This window comes from Triturus cristatus, chromosome 1_2 (assembly GCF_964204655.1).
Source record: "Triturus cristatus chromosome 1_2, aTriCri1.1, whole genome shotgun sequence".
NCBI classification, from domain to species: Eukaryota; Metazoa; Chordata; class Amphibia; order Caudata; family Salamandridae; genus Triturus; species Triturus cristatus.
Genome location: NC_140580.1, coordinates 948791316 through 948814237, shown reverse-complemented (window position 1 = coordinate 948814237; position 22922 = coordinate 948791316). Strand labels below are relative to the sequence as shown.

Genomic DNA, 22922 nt, shown 5'->3' with positions numbered 1-22922 from the left:
TGATGGGCTCATTTTACTTTCACTAAATCAGTGTTATGAGGCATATCTCGGCCCCGAGAACTGATTCCTTAGGGAGAGATATTGTTGGAAAGGTGAGAATCTCCCCTTTCCAAAGACACCACTTCCCAGTCGATCCCTGCCTGGGAATCAACACAGAAGAGTCATTCCCAAGCCGAGATCCACCCTGTGACTGCCAGGGATAGGGGGAGCAGCTTTGTGCTCCTCCAAACCCCAAGCGAATAAATATTTCAGTCTTTCTCTCCCAGTCTTCTCGGGGAGGTAGCAGGTAGGGGCAGTTACCCCATATCTGCCCCGGTGGGGGTACAAAATGCCTACTAGACACCAAGAACTAAAAGAAAATCTGTATTGCCGCATGGTAATCACCAGCTAAATGGGGATACAGTCTTTCAGCTCCTCTTGGGGGTTATATGGGGTAATTACCCCCGGGGGGGACAGAAAGCCCACTAGATGCCAGGGAAAGTTCTGGAGGTTCCACCTGACACCAGGAACTTTGCCTTTGGGGCAAAAGGAAGTGGTGTGTTTTGCAATCTGACATTGGCCACACTACACCAAAAAAGGGACAAACTGGTCCGTTTTTCTCCCCAGGGACAGATGGGTGTGCCCCCAGTTTGCCCCGGGGGTCAGAAATCCCACTGCATGGCAAGAATATATATTTCTTAATAAAATATTGGGGTGGGTCGTGCCCATCCTAACATCAGGCCCTACACTCACTCATAAAACCTCAACAGTCTTTCTCCTCCCCTGCAGACTAAAGCATCCCATCCTAATGGCAAGTGAGCGGACATTTGATTATTTTGGGTGTTGTTTTGACGTTTGGGACAGAAGAATGTGGTTAACTCCCAACATCCTCTCTCCTGCAATGGTGAACGGCTGCACTTTTTGTGTTTGGGTAGGCTGCCACCAGGAAAACCTTACCAGACCCAGACGATTCTGAAAAGTGACATCCTGAGGAGTCCAGGGTAGTGTGCTTCTCATTCATCCCACACCATTTTCTTACCCACAATGCCCTGCAAACCTCACACTTTGACTAGGAGCACTTCTGGAATTTGCAGGAAGCCAAAAATGCCCTACCACAGAGCCCCCCCCCCAAGTCTCCCGATTTAAAGGAAAATTTTAAAAAGTACCTCACTTGTGTGGGTGGGCCAAGAGGCCTTGACACAAAAGGCCCTAAAGTGCTACGTGAAGAGATCAGCAGTTGAAGTAGCTGCGGGATTTGGGGTCCTGCTTGGCTGACACCCATGGAAACCTACCAACTGCTGCCATTTTTTTTAAAACTAGACAAACCGGGGATTCCAGGGTGGTGTGCCTTGTGCGAATACTATGAGCGTTTCTTACCCACAATGCCCTGCAAACCTACAAACTTTTCCTGGAATCACACATTTTCTTAACATTTCTGTGATGGAAACTTTGGGAATCCACAAAATTTCCACCACCCACCATTGCCCCACTTGTGTCCGTAAAACTCTCAGCTGTTCAACTTGCGTGGTTGTGCCTAGTGCCTGCACCAGGAACGTATCAAACTGAGGTCAATGGGTTGCTATTCACACCTGAATACAAGTTACCAAATTGACTCTGAAAGCAGAACAGATACCTCAATTAATTAATTGATTTGTGATTTTAATAAAGCACTTGAATTAATCCCAGCCCCCTGATATACCTTGTTAGAAATTGTTGTCCAGAAATTTTCTTTCTTGATTTTGTGTTTTTGGATCATTAGAGAAGTAATTTAGCTTGAGTCGACATTGCTGATCCGGGCCAAATGTTTCTGGATGACACTTTTATGTGTCTGACCAATTCCCTTGAGCTTTTGTGTGATCTCTGGATCATTTGTTCCAGTTTTATACCTGGAGCCAGAGCATTGAACCTTCCCTCTCTGGCTTTCACCACAAAATGTCTTTGGATTAATTTTCTATAGAGGTATGTTTTTTTTCCCCTCTAGCTTCTTCACTCTTTCCAAATACCAGGACCCATATCTCAGGTAGTTTATACAATCGAATTTGAGAAACATAGCAATCAGTGACTCCACAGTCTTCACGTGCAGCTCACAATCAGCATGTACCAAGTTTTTCGCTAGAGCTATCATGTGTAGAACATTCTCCCCTGTACTAACATTCGTTGACAAACTCTACGAACATGGTTTTCTGATTTTGAAATGAGTGTATTGCACATTGCCTGGCTTTGCATTATGTCTTTTGAATGAAATGCACCCTGTGCCTTGTTCACAACTGAGATAAGATGTGGAAAACCTTATTTATTCATTATTGTTACAGAAAGCGTTTCAACGCAATGTTTTTATAGCCTCAGATATGAGGAGCATACCTTGTAACGAACAAACATAATGAGTTACGCTCCATACTGACTGGACAGTTTTGTTTTCAAAGATTTTACCTCAATAAGTGGATCGTCTATGCCACATCCACTGAGAAATTCCTGCACACCGCAATGCAACTTTTTTTGTGTGGAAAATGATCATCATTGGATAAACATCATCAAATTCTACTGGATTGCTCATAAAAATGTCTGCTACAATACAAAAAATACCTTCATATCAGAAAATTGGCAGGAGAGGCTGGTCTATAAGTTGGGCACGCACATTTTTGAATTTGTTTAGCTTTTTGTATACTGTTGCATAGTTTGTGACTGGTGATGGTATTACTAGTTTAAAAAAAAAAAAAAACCTTCAGTGGGACGGTATTCTGGAAGATCGGAGGATGAATTCCATCCCATGGAGGTACTGGCTTGTCTTCTTTCACTTACTCAATGCAGACTGATCTCATAGATTCAGTTAAATCAGCTTTGCGGACCGCAGCATCAGGTACAAGAAGATCCATGTCTTCAGCCACTTTGAAACATTCTGGTAAACTGGGATGTGTTGATGGCTTTTAGTCATTATGCACACGTTGGTAAGGCATTTGGGTTATAAGTTTCCAGCTTTGTGTCACCTGTAGGCATAAACAAACAGCTTGTTTTCCAACAGCTACTTCATTGGTACAGTCATGAAAAAGTCCCATGGCAGTATCGTGTGCTGGATGTTCCAGACAAAGATCTGTCTTCAAAATCAAAATTATCAAGAGCAGCATTTGTAAATCCTTTCCTTGTACAGTGACTTGGAAGTCGTGTGGTGTGGGATTCACAAGATTTGACAGCAACGGTACTGCTCCGTACTATGTCACTATAACTTGTTGATACACCAATCCTATTCATTGAAGCGATTAGCTCTCTACTTTTGCACTTGTCATAGATTGCGTGGGCAGTCCTCAAGTGTAGCAGAGTTCATGAGATTGTCTTCCACCTCCTCGCCTATATCTTCAAATCCATCATCCATGTTGTCTGTTTCTGTTCTGAACTCAAGAACTTTAGTTTGTAACAGTTTTGCTGATATCAAAATGTGATGTAAACAATGTTAAGATAACATCAGGCATTCGTGTTGACTCCCGTGATTTGCTGAGCTCTGGTACATCACAAAATGTGTCCTTAAGTCTAAAATCTAAATCTTTGAGAACGTTTCTTAAAATGTTTCCTGCTGATTTTACTGCTTCCTGTGATCTTATTTTTGCAGCAAGATCTTCAGCAGTCAAAGCAGCTGAGAACACCATAAGTGGCTTATTATTTTTGTTAGACTGACATACAAATTCTGTCATTGCTCATTCTCACTAGAAATACCTTAATTTCATAATTATGGATCAATACAATTTCATCAAAATTGACAATTATTTCTCCGATCTCACTGAGTGTGAACCCGTAGCCAGCAAGAGTGGCTTTAAAAATTAATTTGCTTTTTCCAAGAGTGCAAACTTGACTGAAGGCTGGCGGTTACGTTGCTGCTGGGAGCTCAGTGTGCATTTATATTTTCGCATGTATACATGCATGCAGTTTGGTGGGTATGCAAATCCACGGCAGATACATTCACCTCACTATTTAGATCAGCTACTCAGCTGAAAACTTCATCTTGGAAGAAACTAGCTGCAGATAAAAAAAATTCTTGCCCTTTGAAACTCACTTGCTATGTACTTTGTTCTTTCGTCAATCCCTTTGGCCCTTGTTCGGGCTAAAACGCAGAGATCCTCTGCCTTCTGATCAGTTGTTGAGGGTGGACGAGGGGTAGCCATCGATCTTCTAAGTGGATGGGCATTGGGTTTGGTTGTTATCCCTTTCTTAGATGACTCTGATTCTTGTTTGATTCACTGGTTTCTGATATTTTCTGACAAACTATTTCCAGCCTTTTTTCTGTTGTATACAACTTGTAGCACTTGTTGTTACAGTGATAAAATAGTTGATCCTCTTCACCCATCAGTTACAATCTTTTGTGAACTTCTTCATGCCAAATTTCTGCAGCATCTCGAACTTTCTTCTGTACAGCCGCAGTTGATGTTAGCTTTTCTCTCAGATTAGTTTGGCATATTACCCATCTTTCTTTGTTGAAGGAGTCCTCAGATTTTGTAGTTAGCAACACTCTGTCAGCAGGTAAAGATCCCCTGCTACCACCTACTTTGCTCATGTTTACGAATTTGAATGAATGGAAAACCTGAAACAAAGAGTATTCAAATAAATTACCCATAATGATGGCAAAAACACATCATTATAGAGCCACTATTTTGGAAAATGGTGGAAGGTTTGCTCTAAGGAGTTATTTTCTGTCTCTATAAGACTACTTGATCCTCAACCTATGTTTTGACTCCAAAAGGAAGTATATAGATCTCATGGTTCCTGAAATATTACATAATCACTGGTAAACATCCCCAATTTTTAATAATGTTGTCCAGAAAAATTTGGCCTGGATTAGAGGACTACCCAAGCTAAATTACTTCTCTAATGATAATAAAACACAAATCAAAAAAGAAAATCTCTGGACAACACTTTTCTTACGGAGTTATATCAAGGGGCCATGACTAACTACCCATACTCTGGGTATTCCAGTGCTGAAGACTCAATTGAAGGGTATGTTGGAGACCTAATTGCATAAAGATCTCCTGACTGTATTGGGTCATGCCTATTTGCAGATTTGTTTTTGTATGATTAAATAATCTAATTTTCACGTGATTGCCCTGGTTTTAGCACCTTTTAAGCCCACTGCCAAGATATAGGGCGCATTTGAGGTAGTTGTGGTGTATGTAGAGTGACTACGTGTAATTATCTTTCCACTTCGGCCTCCTATTTCCAAGTAAATGTTTCAGGCTAGTTTTGTTTAAGCTAAAACTCCTGTATATGCCTTTCCAAAGACTATCTTGTACGTAAGCCTATGTTAAAACTAGTGGTTTTAGCACTAATGGCTTAAGTGGCTACTAATTTTGCTTTTCGGTAAACTTAGTGTTTAATTTCATGAACTGCTGTGCTGCACTCCCGCTAGCTTACTCCGCTCCACAGCTTTAAATTTCATGTGCTTTCATGTATTTTATGCATATCTGTATAACTATGTCTGTGCGTGCATCACAAAAATCTGCAAAGTAAAACATTCTTCACTTTGGAGATGAAGGAATAAAGTAGAAATATAGACCATACCCTCAACAAGCATTGATAAATGCATTCGGTTTCTGCTACGTGATTAATCAGCTGTTTTTTGTATGTTGTAGCTTGCTGAGTAGCTGTACAATATAAGTTACAGAAAGTATGTTAAAGTGTTATGACTTGTTTTGTACAAAAAGGCAACATATTGTGCTGTTACTAGTAGTATAGTGCGGGTAAGTAATAGCAAATCTTTTAACAATAAAATAGGGAAATAATGGAATTATTTGATGTAATAGCAGTATGATGTGTTTAGAGGAGTTCTGACATGTTTTGGGCCCGGTGCTACTACACCTGCTGCACCATTCAAATCATAACCCTGTTGTCTGCAAGGTAACCACTTGTGGCTGCCTGTTTAGTAGTAAAATATAGCACAGCTCTCCTATAAACTTTTTTTTAAAGTGCAATGATTATTACAACATTTAGAATTTGAACATAATAACCAAATAGATTAAGTTGAAGAAATCAATCCGCTAATGCCTACAAAAGTGCAAAGAAAGGTACTGAGGCATGAATAGGAAATGCCACAAACGTTCTAAGGCTAAAGCATCTGCTTAACACAACTAAGTAATAAAAAGCAAGCATTCCAGCATACTGTTAGAAGCTGTCTGCCTTTTTCATGGAGAGAGATCTTCTCTTGACAGCGAATGGGGCTTAAACAGTGTGAACAGCTTTAGTAGAAGTATCGTAAATGCGTGCAGTCAGGGGAAGTTAACAAAAAAAGTAATGTTATTTTAACTTCTTTAGCTCAACGGTTACCCTGGGGTGTCCTGGCGCTGAGCACTGCCTATTTCGTAGCTGTGGTGAGGAGGAACTACAAAGTGAATAACTAGGTTTTCAGCCCCTTCCTAAAAGAGAGGAGCTCGGTTGAGTTTCTGAAGTGGAATGGTAGATTGTTCCAGGCCTTTGAGGCACCTGTGATGAAGATCCCATAGAGCGAAGGGTCCTTCTGGGAACGAACCATTGAATCTGTTTTAGGTAGTCAGGGTCCACTCCCTTGAGGGCCTTAAAGACGGTGCAGAGGGCTTTAAATTGTGCCCGTTGTTTAACTGGGAGCCAGTGTAGTTGCTTTAGTTCTTTCTTAACCGAGCAAACTTTGGTGTCCCCATCAACAATCTGGCTGCCGCATTTTGCACGTTTGGGAATCTATTTAGGTGGTTTTTTTGGATGTTCAAGTAAAGACTGTTGCAGTAGTCTAGCCGTGACATAATGAGTGTCGTGACCACTGTCCTAAGACTGTCTTCTGGAAGAAAAAACTTTATTTTCCCTAAGATCCTGAGGAGGAAGAAACTCGCTGAGACAACCCCACGTATCTGGTCCCCGAAAGTGAGTCTGTTGTCCACTATAACCCCCAGGTTCTTGGCTTTCTTGGTTGGTACGGGTAAAGTTCCCATTTCTTCCGGCCACCAGTCGGGCGTCCAGAGGTTCGAGTTGTTACAAAATATGATGACCTCTGTTTTGCCTGAGTTAAGTTTCAGGCAATTTGAAGTTCCACACTGCAGCGAATGATAACAGTAATTCGGCATTGGGAACTGATAAGAGCCCTCTTTTAAGATATATTAAATACAAGAGATTTAACAAGCACAGTGCAAGCGCCGTGCAGACACAACCTAAAAAGGATTCCTATTAGATTGCCATGAATATAAACTCGACAGGAGCAATCTTTGACAATGTCAAGTACTTTTGGGACATTAGGTGGCAAGTACACGCCCCAGATTCCTTCATCAGATGACCGCAAGCTATCACCTAGAGATGTCTTAATAGTTTATGATTCAGCTATTGCTTAAGTCACCTCGAACAGCCTCACGTTTCTTCTTCTAGCCCTAATATACATTTGCATCCTACAGTAGTAACATAATTACCTTGCATCATGCTAAAAATATTTTCAACCGGTTGGACAAGCCTGTGATTGCATATCTTGTATAATTTAACTAATATAATGAGGTAGGTGACTTGCATACTTTGAGTACAAATATCCTGCATTGTTTAGAGCCACACCCATGTCCTTTATTTGTGCATGTCTTCATTAACATCTGAACAGGATATTAGAGGGGGGGGAGTCAACAAATAAACAGGGAGAGCCCAGCCTCGGGCTCTCGCTTTAAAGGGCCTGTGTACGATCTGAGCCCCGAAAATAGCTGGCCTGTAACTCATTCAAAAACGTTATGTGTTAGAATATGGTAAGGTCTCTTCAAAATGTAACAGATTGTATTTCTTTCACACACAGGTTTTTTTCCTTAATACATTAGATTATTCAAAAAGTATTGAGAGCGAGAGAGTTTTTCAACATGAGCTAAGAAACATTCTTGCCACACCCTGATGACAATGCTATTAGTTAAGTAGGAATCAAAGGAAATGATGGACGGAGTGTTGAACATTGCAAGCACTCCCCCCCCCCCCCCCCCCCCCCCAGTCAACTGATCTGGGTTTAATCCATCACAGTTCTTTAGCCCACTCTGCCACCCCAGTTCAGACATGGCCATATGCAAATCAGTCTGACCCTGTGCCTCATGGGAACAGTCCAGCCCGAACTACCAAGCCATGTCGTCCCTGGACCGGAAACAAGCTTCCTAGGACCGGTTTCTGGCATTTCAGCCGTCTTCAGCCAGGCTTGCTTGAATCCAGTGGCAAAGTGAGCAAGGTACTCACGGCTGAGCATACCCTGCCAACTTATGGCGAACAAAGCAAAAACCAATGAGGCACAGGGTCAAGAATGATTTGCATATGGCTGGGTTCAAACTGGAACGGCATGGTGAGCAAAAAACGATGGATTTAGGCCCAGATCTCTGTACTGGGGTGAATGCTCTGTACTGGGGTGAATGTATGACATTGTTCTGCATTCTGTCCATCAATTGTTGTTTTTGCATTTGTCACCCCGAGTGAGAAGGGTATGCCCAGACGTGGGTCCCGTGCTCTCCATACCACTGGAATCAAGTTATCCTGGCTGAAGAGGGGTGAACCCCGAAACCGGTCCTAGGATGCTTGTTTCCAGTCCAGGGAGGACCTGGCTTGGCAGTTCGGGCTGGACTGTACCCATGAGGCACAGGGTCAAGACTGATTTGCATATGGCTGGGTTCAAACTGGAACGTCATGGTGAGCAAAAAAACGATGGATTTAGGCCCAGATCTCTGTACTGGGGTGAATGTATGACATTGTTCTGCATTCTGTCCATCAATTGTTGTTTTTGCATTAGTTAAGTAGGAGGCAAGTCATTTGTCATGTGCAGCTATATGTGGCCTAGATTCTTATTATAGATGGATCAACCCTATAGTCTATTACATCCAACTGGAGAGGTTTTTGTACAGCTCACATTCTAAACTCACATACTTGAAGGTGGGGAGATTAGGTGAAATCAAGTCTTTGCCTTGGATCTCACAGTTTGATCGAGCAAGGAAGCTGGGATTGGTCCTGGATTTTTGGGTTTCACAATATGCAATCAGACCACTAGATTGGTATCTTTGTGACATCAAATGTTAATGCTTTGTCCTAATTCTTGGATAATGAGCACTTTTGGTGGCAGGCAGAATCCACATTTTATTTTGGCCAGTTTTACACAGAACTAATCTTGCCCAAGGGCGTAATGGCTCTTCACAAGAGACAGACTGTGAAAACCTTTTTTGTTTTATTTTTTGCACAATCAGATTTGTCTGGATTTACTGAATGTGAGTCGAGGCCGGGATTCGAATCATGTTCCCAGATGATAATTGGTCAGCAGATGTAGCGAGGCTACATTGCCTCTGGTGAAATCTTGGCTTGTTTTGGGCTCAAGGTTCGAAGGGTACCTCGAGCTGAGCAAGAGCCAGGCATCTGGCTCGAGCACTCAGTGGCTCGCCCACCTCCACACAGTAATTAAACTGATCCGCTGACACCTTCACTTGATGGGCATAGTTTGAATTTACATTTGGCAGACAAGCCCAATTTCTACAGCAAACCTCCACGAGGTACTGCAAAGGGCTAGCAACTAACCCAAAAGGAACATCGCGAAAGTATTTGCTTATTGGCATGTTGCCATTGGCTCCGTTAGAGCCGAACCACCAAAAGAATTTAAAGTTATTAATTAATTAAAAAACAATAGGGTCAAGTACAAAACCCACATAGCTGTGTCTCTTCTCAGAGAGTGAGTGTTAAAATCCGGAAAGAAGGCAGGGAAACTACAGCCGACGAGTAGGAGACTAAATTCATGCCTCCTGAACTATTCCTCCTCTTCCTTTTGCAATACAGGGGGCACTTGTGGCAAATCTATTTTAATATTTCATGTAATGATACAAGGAAATCTTAAGGATTTTGGGGGCCCTGGGCAAACATATTTTGGGGGCTCCTGTTTGAATGGGGGCCCTGGGCCGAACACTTTTTTGGGGGGTGGGGGGCTGTTCAGATCAGCTTTGAATTTATGATCCAGTGTCCGCTCTTTCATGGCTTCTTTGTCCAGGTCACTGACCATGCAAAGAGACACTCCTCAAAATTCTAAATGTGTTTACACCTGATATTCAGGGATAGTGGTGTGTGTTTTCAATGTTGTTTTAACTCTCATATTACTGCAAATATTTATGTGACATCTTCTCGTTTCTCATATGTCCTCATAAAAACTTCTTTGGATCTTTCTTGGTTCAGATCATAAAAGTACATTAAAAAAATACATAAAACAGATATATAAAATCGCATCTAATCACAATTCATATTGTGAAAGAGGCTGGTCCGGTCAGTCGCAATTTTTTTTTTTTTAAGAACAAGCAATAAATGACCCTCAAAATTCATTAATGGACCGCATATTTCCTTTTCCACATGCATACCCATAAAAAAGAGGCTACTGCAAAACAAACAAACGGGTTGGGCAGTGATTTTAACAAATATAATGCAACCCGACATAAGCGAGATGTTGTGCCTCTTTAAATTTCTTTCTTTCCTGAGCATACAAACTACAGAAAAATACCAGATGTGAGTAGTTTTGAGGTGAATTGAGAGCGCACAAGGACAAGTCGGAGTGCTTAACTCTTCTGCCCGAATACCCCAGCATTAGCGGAATCCGGTTCAGGCGGAATCTCAGCAGAATAAACTTGTGGTGTGAAAATGAGACCTCTGCTAACTAGGAAAACTCTCCCTCAACCAGTGGGGGTGTTAAGTGGTACATCTGCATGCCATGATTCCTCTCTCTGCGTTCATATTGGGCTCTCAGTTTAAAAGTCTCGCCCAGTCTCTGCTTGGAAAACTTTTTACATGACGTGGGATCTTTAAAGAAATTGATCAAGCCTAGGGGACTAAATTCCCGCTCGACATAATTTAACCATCTGATCTTGCTATGGTTCTCCAGTTTTAGTATGTCTCTAATGATCCTTTGGTTAAGGGGAACAGTATCCCTACGCCAGGTCGATAACCATAGCATATGTGGAGCCAAGCGAATTGAATCTGTAAAGTATGGAAGGCCCAGTTCCAAATGGGAGACATAATTTGAATAGGATTGTGGCAGAGGTGTTAGCGAGTTGAAAAATGTATTTTCAATTATCTAATGGGCGCCATACACCTGCCCCATATATCACGGCTGATACTGTCCTGGCGTGAAATCTTTTTATAGTGCAAAGAGGTCTTGCGCCCAACCTCCTGTAAAAAGATTTTAATGCCACTAAACTTCTATCCATAACCATGCCCTTCCTTCCACCAGCTGTGTCCACAATTGATTTTTATCAAAATGAACTCCCAGGTATGGGAAGGAGTTGGCCACCTTGATTTTTAGTGAATCCATGTGGCAGTATGGAATTTTTCCTTTTTCCCTGCCCCTGCAATTAATATAAAAGACTTTGCCTAATTGACTTTTAGGTCCAGGGTATTCATAAAAGACGCATATGCTGTAGGCACTGGAGACCCAGGCCGGTTCTAGAAAGCAAACGGCATCTGCGTATGCCAAAATGGGAAGGCTTTGGGAGTCCAAATTGGGGACATCCAGGGTTGCACCCATCAGTGTCTCCTCCTCACCATTTGTATAAATTGAGAAAAGAAATGGTGTTAGGACGCAGCCTTGCCTTACCCCTCTTAAGATCTTAAAGGGGCGGGTGCGCTCCCCATTCTTCCAATACCGAACTGTTGCAGAAGCGTCCGAGTACAGTTGCCGGATGAAATCAATTAGGGGCTGTTCAATTCCCATCTCTACCATAATATTCCAGAGCTTTGGGTCGGACACGCAGTCGCAGGCTGCGGATACATCCATAACGGCGAGATAAAGTTTCCCACCCTTGGCTCTGGTATATTTGTCCATAATAAGGGAGATATTTTTCCCTGTTGGAATCCATACTGGGTCTGCATTAAAAGATTCCTATCCCGTGCCCAAATCTCAAGCCTAGACAAGAGAAGACGACCTATCAATTTAGCTGTGTCTATAAGGGGATAGGTCTATAATTTTTAGAGTTTCCCTTATCTCCCTTTTTATAAATTGGGACTATTACGCTCGTCTTCCATGAAGGTGGAGGGCCTATTAGCGCAATCTTGTTAAAACATTTGTCAACAGGGAGACCCAGAGATCCTGATCCTCCTGAAAAAGGTCTATAGGGACCCCATCTGGGCCGGGCGCTTTCCCAGTACTACAGGCCTCTAAGCCACACTTCTCCTTTAAAGAGAAAACACTAACTTATCCTGAGGGTTGGACCCTATTAGATTAAAGAGACTGGGCGGGAGGTTAGTGAGGGGAAAAATACTTGTAGTGTGCGACCCAATCCTCTTCGCCTACATGGGACTCTAAATTAGGGTCTCCTTGTGCCTTAAAATAGGGTGCATTAATCGTATCCCAAAACTCTTAGCTATTGCCTGATTCTGAGGCCTCCTCGTATCTAGCCCAGATCTCCTCCCTTATTACCCTCTCCCTAGACCTTCTTGCCATTTTCAACTTTCTTCGCAAAGATACAATTAATGTTGCATCTCTAGGTTGTGTCCTTAGTGCTAGTACCAAGGCATTTCTCGATTTTGAACAGGGCGAGTCAAACCAGGCCTTTCCCCCTTTTGGGTTTATACCGTGTTAACACGCTATTTACATGTTCTAGGAGTTTCGTAAACCCTAGTAACATTACGCGGGGGAGATACTTAAGTCCAAGCAGGTTTCGATACTGTTAAGAGAGTTGCTTACCGTTTCAAAAAGAAATTTGGGTCTGTCAATTTGTGCCCACTTTAATTGATAGCCATTTCTTCTTGCTATAAATGATGGGTCTGTTTCCTATGAACTTGGCACTTCTCTGGGGACAGACCGAATCTCACAGGTTAAAATGGCATGATCGCTAAAAGTCATGAGTTGGGCATCAGCGTTGATACAGGTCTCGTGGCGGGAGTTTGAGAGCAGGATAAAATCTATAGTTGTTTCATAGTCAGACCGTCGGAAAGTTTTTAACAGGGAGTCCGAAAGGGGTAAATGCTTATTCACAGTCACTAAGTTCCTGGCCGAGAGTGACCGATTAAGGCTATTACCATAAGAGCAATGTGAAAAGTGATATATCGGGTTGCCCATAAGTTCCACATACATTCTCTAAGTTGTGTTTACAAGGGTGAATGTTAAAATTTCCCTGCCATATAACATGAATGGGTTCCTTTTATCCTTTGTAGTTTTAGTATGTCATCCAGTTCCCTGTTTACTTCATCTACAGCCAGGTGTGTGTTAGGCCCAAAATTATTATTGTAGAAGTTTATTGAAAGCCAGAAGCCTTGTTTAGCCAACTCAAGAATAAGGATATGGAAAAGCTGGTTGTTTTCTACAAACCTCTTTATTTTCAGGGCCGACGTATTTGGGATACCTGTTAACAAACCCCTCTTAGACCTCCCTGGCGACGACGGAACTGCCCTAGTTTGAAAAGAACGATATCCATTTACAAACATGGTATTTGTTGCCCAGGTTTCTTGGAGGCAAATTGTACGATATTTCTGCCCAATTTTTGCCCAATGGTCATCACCCATTTTATTTGTTATACCCGCCACATTCCCGGATGCTAATAGAAATGCGGTAGCCTGCCTCGTCTTCCGTTCGGAGGATCTAGGGTACTCCATGATGTCAGGCAGTACAACTTCCGATAAGGAAGGCCCCTCGGCTGGCCGTGGGGACAGTCCATCACAGAGGTCCATACCAGAAAGGGGAGCAAATCTGCTCGAGAGAGAGGTAAACCCGGGTTTCCCAGAGGGGGGAAATTTGCTTGGCACTCCCTACGATACCGTATTGGTTCCAGACCCAATTGAGGTGAAGGGGTATACAAATGACTAAGAGGGAATGCTAAGATCTGGGTACCCCTAGGTGGAGCTCTGTGTAATTGAAACAATTTATCTTGATATTGATGGATTATTAAAATTGACTACCACATAATCACCTTCCATGTATTTTTTGGGCCGTGATCCTCCCCCTTATCAGGCCTGTTGTGTGGGCAGTCAGCCAGTGAAGAGATTTATCGATTAACCGAATCATAGATTCAAACTGGCCCTCCCTCAAGCTGGGAACATTTCCAAAAACCAATACGAGGGGAGCCGCTGAAGGTGGTAAATGCAGCGATTCGGACCTGGTATGGGACTGCCCCTCTGTATTTTTTCGCTGTTTTAAGATGTCAGCATTGCCGCCTGCTATTTTGGCTGTCTGTAAATTACTTAACAACCTATCTGAGGCTTTGTTAGAAAGGAAGAGGGGAGTGGGTATAGGTTCCCTTGAGTTAGAAGGGTTGCCAGTCCTCTGCACTGTGCTGATTTTCTCCTGCGGGAGCAGAGCTGGAGCAAGAGGACTCAAGTTTTTGTTTTGACAATGTCCCTGTTGGAGTGGCTGAGATGGACGATCTCCTGCAGTCATCGGTACTCTTGAGCCCTCCTCCGTCTCATGAGAAGTCCTTTGCCCTTCTTCCATTCCCACGCCTGAGTATAATATGTGAGGGTGACCTGCTGTACCCAGACCCTCTAGTTTGGCTAGTCTCTCTTCAATGTCTGATAGCTTAAGGTGCAGAGGACGTAGTAACACCATGACCAGGATCTCCATTCTTTTCAAAAACTCCTCTCCGCCCATCTGGGAGGGTAACATTGCCTGGTCCATAGTCAATGAGGCAGGAATTAGCCCCTGTTCGGATTTACCATGCCCTTTAGGTTTAGCAAATCGTTGATTTAAGTTTTTGTGGCCCGCATCCCTCCTTCGCTTTACTGGTAGTTCGCTCGTGAGATCATCATTGTGAGACTTAGAAACCCTGCCCCTCGTTCCTATACTGGGCCCATTTAGAATATCAAAGGGGATGGGGCATCCAGATCTGATGCGGGGTGAAACAAGGACGGGCTTTGCACAGGGGTAGGCGGAGGAATTTGCGAGATACTACTCAGATTGTAAGTGCCTAGTGAGGATCGTCTCTGCAAAGTGAGTGACTCCAGTGAGAGCCGCCACTCTGTTAACTCAATCTTGTGGATGCCCATGTAATAAAATCGTACAATGTTCCCGCTACTCCAGTGCGGTCGGGACGGCCCTTGCGCTCACTCATTATAGATATCTAAACGTCTTAATTAGGCGCCTAGGGGGAATATTAATAATCGATTAAAATAAAATTGGCACAGTACCTGAAAGTTGAGAGTTCTCTTTCCGTTGGACCAGATGTTAGAGGGGGGGGGGGGCAGCCTCCTCTGGGCTCCGACGGGTGTGGACGGCCCGTGCTTCACCCAGGCAAGGCACGGGCGCCTCTCAGCACGGGCGTGTGAGTATTAAAGGCGCTGCGGCGCAGGAAAAGGTGGGATTTGAAGTCCCAGAAGTCGTGCTCCTCCCGGTCTTGAGTGCCTTGTGCTGGGAGTGCGGGACTGCTGCTACACGCGCCGCGGCCCAGCGAGTGAGTTTTAAAGGCGCTCAGTCACAGGGAAAGGTGGATTTGAAGTTCCAGAAGTCTTGCTCCTCCCGGTCTTGAGTGCCTGGTGCTGGAAGTGCGGGACTGCTGCTCGTATGTAAAATCCTGTTTGGATCAAAAAGTTACTTTTTTATTGATGTTGTATGAAACACCAACAACATTTCTCTTCAAAATGTCTGTAATAGACTCTCACACATAGCCCATGTTAAAAATAAATTAAAGTATAACGGTATTTAAAACAATCTGTTTAGGAATTACTCAAGGTCATCAGGGCAAGACACTCTGCAGAACAGAGCTGGCTCTATCAGAGGGGCCCACTGAAAGGCTGGGGCCCTGGGCCAAAGCCCACTTTGCCCATGTCTTAAAACGGGGAACAACCTTTACAACGCAACTTTTACAACGCACTACCTTTACAACGCATTTTTTACAACGCATAATCCATTACAACGCATGACATTACAACGCATGACACTACAACGCATTTTTAAAAACTACCTTTACAACGCATTCCATTACAACGCATACTACCATTACAACGCATACCATTATAACGCATTATATTACACTACAGTATCCAACACTTACCCTACTGTTGCACCCCCTGGAGTTAGAATAGTAATTTTTACCCCTATACTATCCAACACTTACCCTACTGTTGCACCCCCTGGAGTTAGAATAGTAATTTTTACCCCTATACTATCCAACACTTACCCTACTGATGCACCCCCTGGAGTTAGAATAGTAATTTTTACCCCTATACTATCCAACACTTACCCTACTGTTGCACCCCCTGGAGTTAGAATAGTAATTTTTACCCCTATACTATCCAACACTTACCCTACTGATGCACCCCCTGGAGTTAGAATAGTAATTTTTACCCCTATACTATCCAACACTTACCCTACTGATGCACCCCCTGGAGTTAGAATAGTAATTTTGACCCCTATACTATCCAACACTTACCCTACTGATGCACCCCCTGGAGTTAGAATAGTAATTTTTACCCCTACACTATCCAACACTTACCCTACTGTTGCACCCCCTGGAGTTAGAATAGTAATTTTTACCCCTATACTATCTAATACTTACCTTAAATGTAATTTAATATAATGCGTTGTAATGGTATGCGTTGTAAAGGTAGTATGCGTTGTAATGGCAATGCGTTGTAAAGGTATTTTTTAAAAATGCGTTGTAATGTCATGCGTTGTAATGTCATGCGTTGTAATGGATTATGCGTTGTAAAAAATGCGTTGTAAGTGCATGCGTTGTAATAGTGTGCGTTGTAACGTCATACATCCGTCTTAAAACAGTTCTATAATGATGGAGCTAACGGTGAGATGCAATGCTCCTGTCCACTTCAGAGTGGTTACTAAATACGTTCTATTTGGTCCCAAAGAGTCTCTCCTGCTGGCCCCATCCTATGCAGTCAACGCACTAAGCAATCCTTGTGTTCTACGTTATTTCAAGACCTTCAAATGACAATTGCGACGCAAGAGACCCAGAAAGGGAGGGGTGGTCAAGAGAGCGAGAAAACACGAACGCACACCACGTGCGCCAACTCACTTGAGTACCAAAGTATTGCAAACACGTTATTAACCAATTTTAAGGTGCTCGTTTTCTATTGAGTTCTGTAGGGTGAAAAGCAGCATTAACCCTACCAGTATTCATAAACTGATGTTCTAGCTGCATACAGTTTTGTACATAAGGCACATTAACTCGGTGACTTTAAAAGAATATATGTATGTTTTCTTACTTTGCCAGCTCATAAGTATCTTATAGCTATACTCTTTACTACAAATGTGGGGCCAGGTCATATATTTGGAAAGGAGGGTCTAGTGCATTTTTTTTCTGTTTGCGCCGCAGAGATTGGCTGTAGGGAAGTCTATAACACTGTGGACCACAACGTTTCTTGAGACCACATACCATTGGGTCATTAACACTTTGAGTGGGACTTCCCGCCACAAAATACAACAGGCCCCCTGTATCAAGCGGCTGTAGCACCACACATGGCGCATTATATCTCCGAATGTAGTACCTTACTTCTTTTTCAAAGACAAGAGCCCATACACTCGAGTATCTCTCCCGGTAATGTATAGGACTACATCCCATATCAATTGACTGGCAGATTTTGGTGTTAGAATGTTGGATTTTCATTTTAGTTGCATCCAATCATAGCTGTGGGATCTTTGTAATCCTGTCAGTGTTATCTGCTTGTTCTGTTTTCTTCCACCCTGGGATAAGGCACACGCAGTTCCCTTTTCAGAAGAGCTCACATCAACATCCCACCAATATGTGTGGAGTGGAACCAGTTTCTCAAACATTCAGTAGTGCAGGGCCCCTAACACTCCCTCATCTCCAACATTTTGTCTCCCATAATCTCCTGAAGCAGGAGGAGGAGGTCTTCTTGTTTCTGTTTTAGGCTATGTGCAGAATGAAACAAACTGTTTCCCGCGGCTGATGGGCTTTACTTCTGTATATCTTGTCTTTTGGGGAACCTTTAAAGCAAGATCCTCTTATAACGCTTCAGACACATGAAGAGACCAAGTGTTTATTGGTGGTCGGGTGGAAGACTACCTCTTTTTTTTATTTTTTTTTTTATGTTTCATATGACTCGTAATCTTGCATACTGTCTCCCTAGCGGTTGTCAGATTGTAGTATGGCTTGTGAGGGAAGCATTGAATGTGAGATTTGATGTTCGAAGGGGGTGCTCCAGTTGCCGTTGATTTTGTAGCTGTGCTTAAGCATGGAGCATGACAAACACTGCAGATTATTGATATTGTTCTTATGAAGAACTACAGAAGACAGAGTGATGGCTCAGAACCTTGGTGTGTTTCAAAGCAGTTCTTTAGCCAGTTAGGAAGCCCTGTCCAAGAACCTGGCCTCTTCCCGCATGACGACCCACCTTACTGGTGAAGTGATGTGTGCTTGAAACCTACAGAGGATACAAAATAGATGGTTCCACAAGCATCTTTTCCTGTACTCTTTGATGACTTGCTGAAGGCAGATCCAGTTAGAACAAGCGTTTGCAATGCAATTGGTTTAGCCTTTGGGACCTTATATGTATTTAGCTATGCAGCACATTAGCCTGGGTGCTGAAACATCTACTGTTGTTTAACATGGAGGGAAAGTAAGCACCAAACTGCTTGACACACCAGGTATGGGAACACAAGGAGGGAAATGGTATAATCCAAAGCGCTGTTTTTAATGTAAAAGCAGGGCCTTCGGTGGTCATATCACTGAAAATACAAGATTTGAAAAATATATTCTTGTCTACGGGTATTCATGGAAGACCATTTCTATGGACTGAAATCAAGAGAATACTAAAGTGATTCTGGTATTTTACTGACCTCTGCTGGTCGTGTTCTATAAGACAGTTAAATAGAGGCCGTTGAACAGAAAAAAAGTACCCAAGCGGAAGCAGACCAGTCCTAGGGCTAATCTCCAGAGTCCACACAGTACATACACATATAAGTATATACTAAAGAATATATACGAAAGTATATACTAAAGTATATACAAGAAGTCTTGAATGCTCGACCTAAAAATCCGAGGGTTGTTCATCTCCATGAGCTGTGGGCCCTCGAGGCTCAAACCTTACACTGCTCTGTTGGGTTTAACTGGACCTCCCTCCTTCCTGGATGGCATGGAGTTCAAGATAGCTTTTACACTGTTAGATCAAATCTTTCCAAGTGAGCTAATATTAGTATATTTTTCTGAGCGGCCAAGATATAAAACTCCCTAGCAGTGTTTAATTTGTAATTGAAAGCTCTGCTCAGAAGCATGAGGCCTATGCTATTAAATGGTGGTGCACTGAATATCAGGGCTGCAGGGTCCTAAATCCACCTCATGCCTCTTTAAGCCACTACCAGACACTCCCTTCTCGTTCATCTCACTCTTGTAGGTTTCAACTTTCTCCCTTTGTGATGGGTTTTCCGTCTTTGTTTACCTCCGTCTTTCAGCTTTTTTTTTTTCCTTTTCTTGCTCGAGGTAAACATCTGATGCAGAAAAATAAGTGCTGGTCTCCAAAAATGAGTGCTGGCGCCCCCACTGCCTCACATTAACCACTGCTCCCTAGAAACCTGTTATATAGACCAGCTCTCGCTTAGCACGAGTGATTTGGGGTATTCGCATTTCTTCATGTCACCCAGCCATCTATCAACACTGACTAAAACGATGGACTTTGCCTGCCTAGATAAAACGATTATGGGGAAGGAGGTGATTAGTTGAGATGTGTGTAAGGGAAATATAGCGGACCCCTTGTTAATAAATGTACACTGTCCTTTTAAAACTGGAAATGGAGTACTTGAATCGTTGTCCTATGACTTCATAGTTATTCTTATTTTAAAGTAAATAGCAGCACGATTTCTGGCAAAATTCAAAAAGCAGAGTCCCAAGTTAGTCATGGTTCTGGTACTCTAGAGGCCAGTGTTACAAAAGTGTCAGTTATTGCTTTTACTTACCGTTCAGAGATATTTCGAAAAAGGTCTTTTTTTTTTATTTCAATTTTTGGCATTCAGCTGTTGGCTAATGGCATTATCATCAAATCTCTCCTAAGTGGTTCCTTTTTGTTTTTGTAAAAAGATGAAAAGCACCAAAGAAGGAAAGTGCCTTTTGGTTAGATATTATATAATGAGGATTTTTTCTATCTCGATTACTTGCTCTCTACTCTGGTCATGAAGGGCACTATGAATTGATTCTGATGGATACATCTGCCAGTGGATTCCACACCTTGTGAATATCCCCTGCGCCAGCAACATTCGGAAACTTTTGTAGCAGTCCACGCCGATGAGATCGAAGACGGCGTTACAGAGGCACGACTCCGCTCGCGACGCCGCTGACGTCACCGGCTCCATAAGAAGACCTCGTCGGCGTGATGACTTCCGTTCCCTTTTTTCCGCGCCGTCGACGCCAACGGATTTTGGGAATCTCTATCTGTAGCTTCACTGTTACTTTGTGTTTCTACTGGATTTCTCTGTCCTTTTTTCGTGAAAATGTCAACAAAGAAATCGGGGTTCAAGCCCTGTCGTGAATGTGGAAAACATATGTCTTATCACGGAGCCACATGACGACTGTATTGTGTTTATCTTCGGACCATGATGTGGATGGATGCTCTTGCTGTCGCAAGATGAGCTCCAAGGCTCTCAAGGAAAGAGAGGCGAAACTCTTCATCGCGAGGATGAAAAAAGAGATGAGAGGAAGGAGGAAGTCGAGAACGAGGTCCCGATCGAGATCGAGGTAGGCGTCGAAGTCGACTTCGGGGCATGCTTCAAGATCTAAGAAGCACAAAAAGAAGAGGAGACATACTTCTCAACGTCACTCTGACGAGTACGGCTCCAAAGTCGAAGTCACCTTCTCAATGCCGTAAGGACTCTGTGCCTCCCTCACCCGTTCCGGATTCACCTGCTGGTCCTTCTTCTCCAGTGGCTTCACCGGTTCATTCTCCGGCTCCGGCTCCATCTCTGGCGCCGGTTCCATCTCCGGCGCTGGTTCCATCCCCAGCTCCGGCTCCGGCTTCGTCTCCGATTTGAGGAGCTTCAAGCACCGGGTGAGCCTTTGACCCCGCAAATTCCACCGTCGGCGCCGGTTGGCCCGAGTCCGGTGATGCCTGATCAGTACCCTGCGTTACCTGGACCAGGTCAGGACCCCACGCATTATTTGAATGTAATGTACGGGGTATTTTCAAGAGCCATGTACTCCACTGGTGCACCTTCAGGTCCGATGGGTCCTATGGCCTTCAGTTTGGGAGTGCCTCAGGCATATCCGCAGGCCCGCTTCATGCCATTTTTCCCGGCGGCGCCGTCTTGGCATCTGCCGGCGCCGAGGACATCGCCGCCACTTCCTTCTTCACCGGTGCCGACTCGACCTCGCTCGACGCCGGCTGCTCCTGTGGAACCACGTTCGACACCGGCGCTGTCGGATTCGATCACAGCGCCGCCGACGCCGGTTGTACGAATCCGGTCTAGGAGGGAGGCTCAAAGGGTGCTTGAGCAAAGGTACCTTTTGGAAGAGGCAGAAGGAGAGCTTGTGGAGTCTGATGACGTTTTTGAAGAACTTAAGGAGGCTAGTGGCTTGGATTTATCTCCTGAATGGGAAATTACTCCACCTTCTGATGAACCCTCAAAGGATGTGGCTCCATATCATGCAGTCATAAGGAAGGCAGCTGAGCTGTTAGATCTGCAGTTGCCTACTACTAAATTCAAGTCAAACATTCTAACAGAGGTACTGCATTCTCCTACTACAGTTTCAGAACCATTGTTGCCCTTTAATGAGGCCATTAGGGATCCAGTGATGGAGGTGTGGCGTAAGCCTTTTTCTGCTCCCACAGTTTCTAAAACCGTTGCCAGGAGGTATAGGGCAGCTCCAGGGGACCCAGAGTTTTTAACTTCACATCCGTTGCCTGAGAGCCTGGTGGTTCAGGCTGCATGTTCAGGGAAATCTAAGGGTGCGTTTCCTCAGGTCCCAAGTGACAGAGAAGCTAAAAAACTAGATCAGTCGGCCTAAAAGGTCTTTTCATCGGCCAGCATGGCCCTTAAATCTATAAATGCCACTTGCCTTTTGGGACGCTATATTCATGCGCTCATGGATTTTGCAAAGAAACTGGCTCCAAAACTATCTGAGGAGGATAGGGTTGGCTCTAATGAGATCTTGACGGATGCCCAGGCAGCAGCACGTCCGGTGATACAAAGTGCACTGGACACGGCGGATTCAGTGGCAAGAGTCATGGGGTCTTCTGTTGCCACTAGGAGGGGTGCGTGGCTTAAGTCTTCAGAGTTTTCCCCTGATGTGCAATCAACGCTGTTGGACTTGCCTTTTGATGGCTCTGGACTATTTGACAAAAAGGCAGATGCTGCACTTGAACGTTTTAAGGAAAGCAAGGCTACGGCTAAGTCTTTGGGCCTTCAATCCCAGTCAAGGGGATCGTTTAAAAGATACAGGGGATTCGGAAGGGCAACGTTTCGTTCCTACAGGCAGACCCAACAGCAACAGCAGCAACAACAGCAGAGCTCTCTGTATAAGGGGTACAGAGGTAGAATCAGGGGTCGCTCACGTGGCCGTCAACGCTCCTCCTCCTCAGCCCCTCCTTCCACCGCAAAGCAGCCCTAGAGCCGCTATTCTGGATCATGTTGGTCCTGTGGGGGGCCGGCTTACCCATTTTCTACAAGATTGGGAATCTGTTACTACAGATCTTTGGGTTCTAGATCTTGTAGAAAATAGGTACGCCCTTCCCTTTCGGGAATTCCCTCCAAATTACCCTCATTGTCAAGGGGCTTGCTCAGAGAACCACAGTCTTCTCCTACAGGAGGAAGTCCTGAAGTTACTACAGAAAGGTATAATAGCAGTGGTTCCGTAGCAGGAGAGGGGTCAGGGATGCTACTCCCGGTATTTCCTGATTCTGAAAAAGGACGGCAGATTGCGTCTGATATTGGACCTCAGGATCTTTATCTGAAGCAAGAGAAGTTTAAGATGCTCACCCTTGCGCAGGTTCTTCAAGCGCTGAATCGGGAGGCCTGGATGGTGTCGATCGACTTGCAGGATGCGTATTTCCACATCCCCATCCTGAAGTCGCACAGGAAGTAT

At 43.9% G+C, this 22922-nt stretch overlaps 1 protein-coding gene across 1 annotated transcript in view; it reads left to right on the top strand.

Moving 5' to 3' along the window:
• MEGF9 (multiple EGF like domains 9) overlaps positions 1 to 22922 on the top strand; it is a 240806-nt gene that overhangs the window by 47730 nt on the left and 170154 nt on the right. The window lies entirely within an intron of this gene.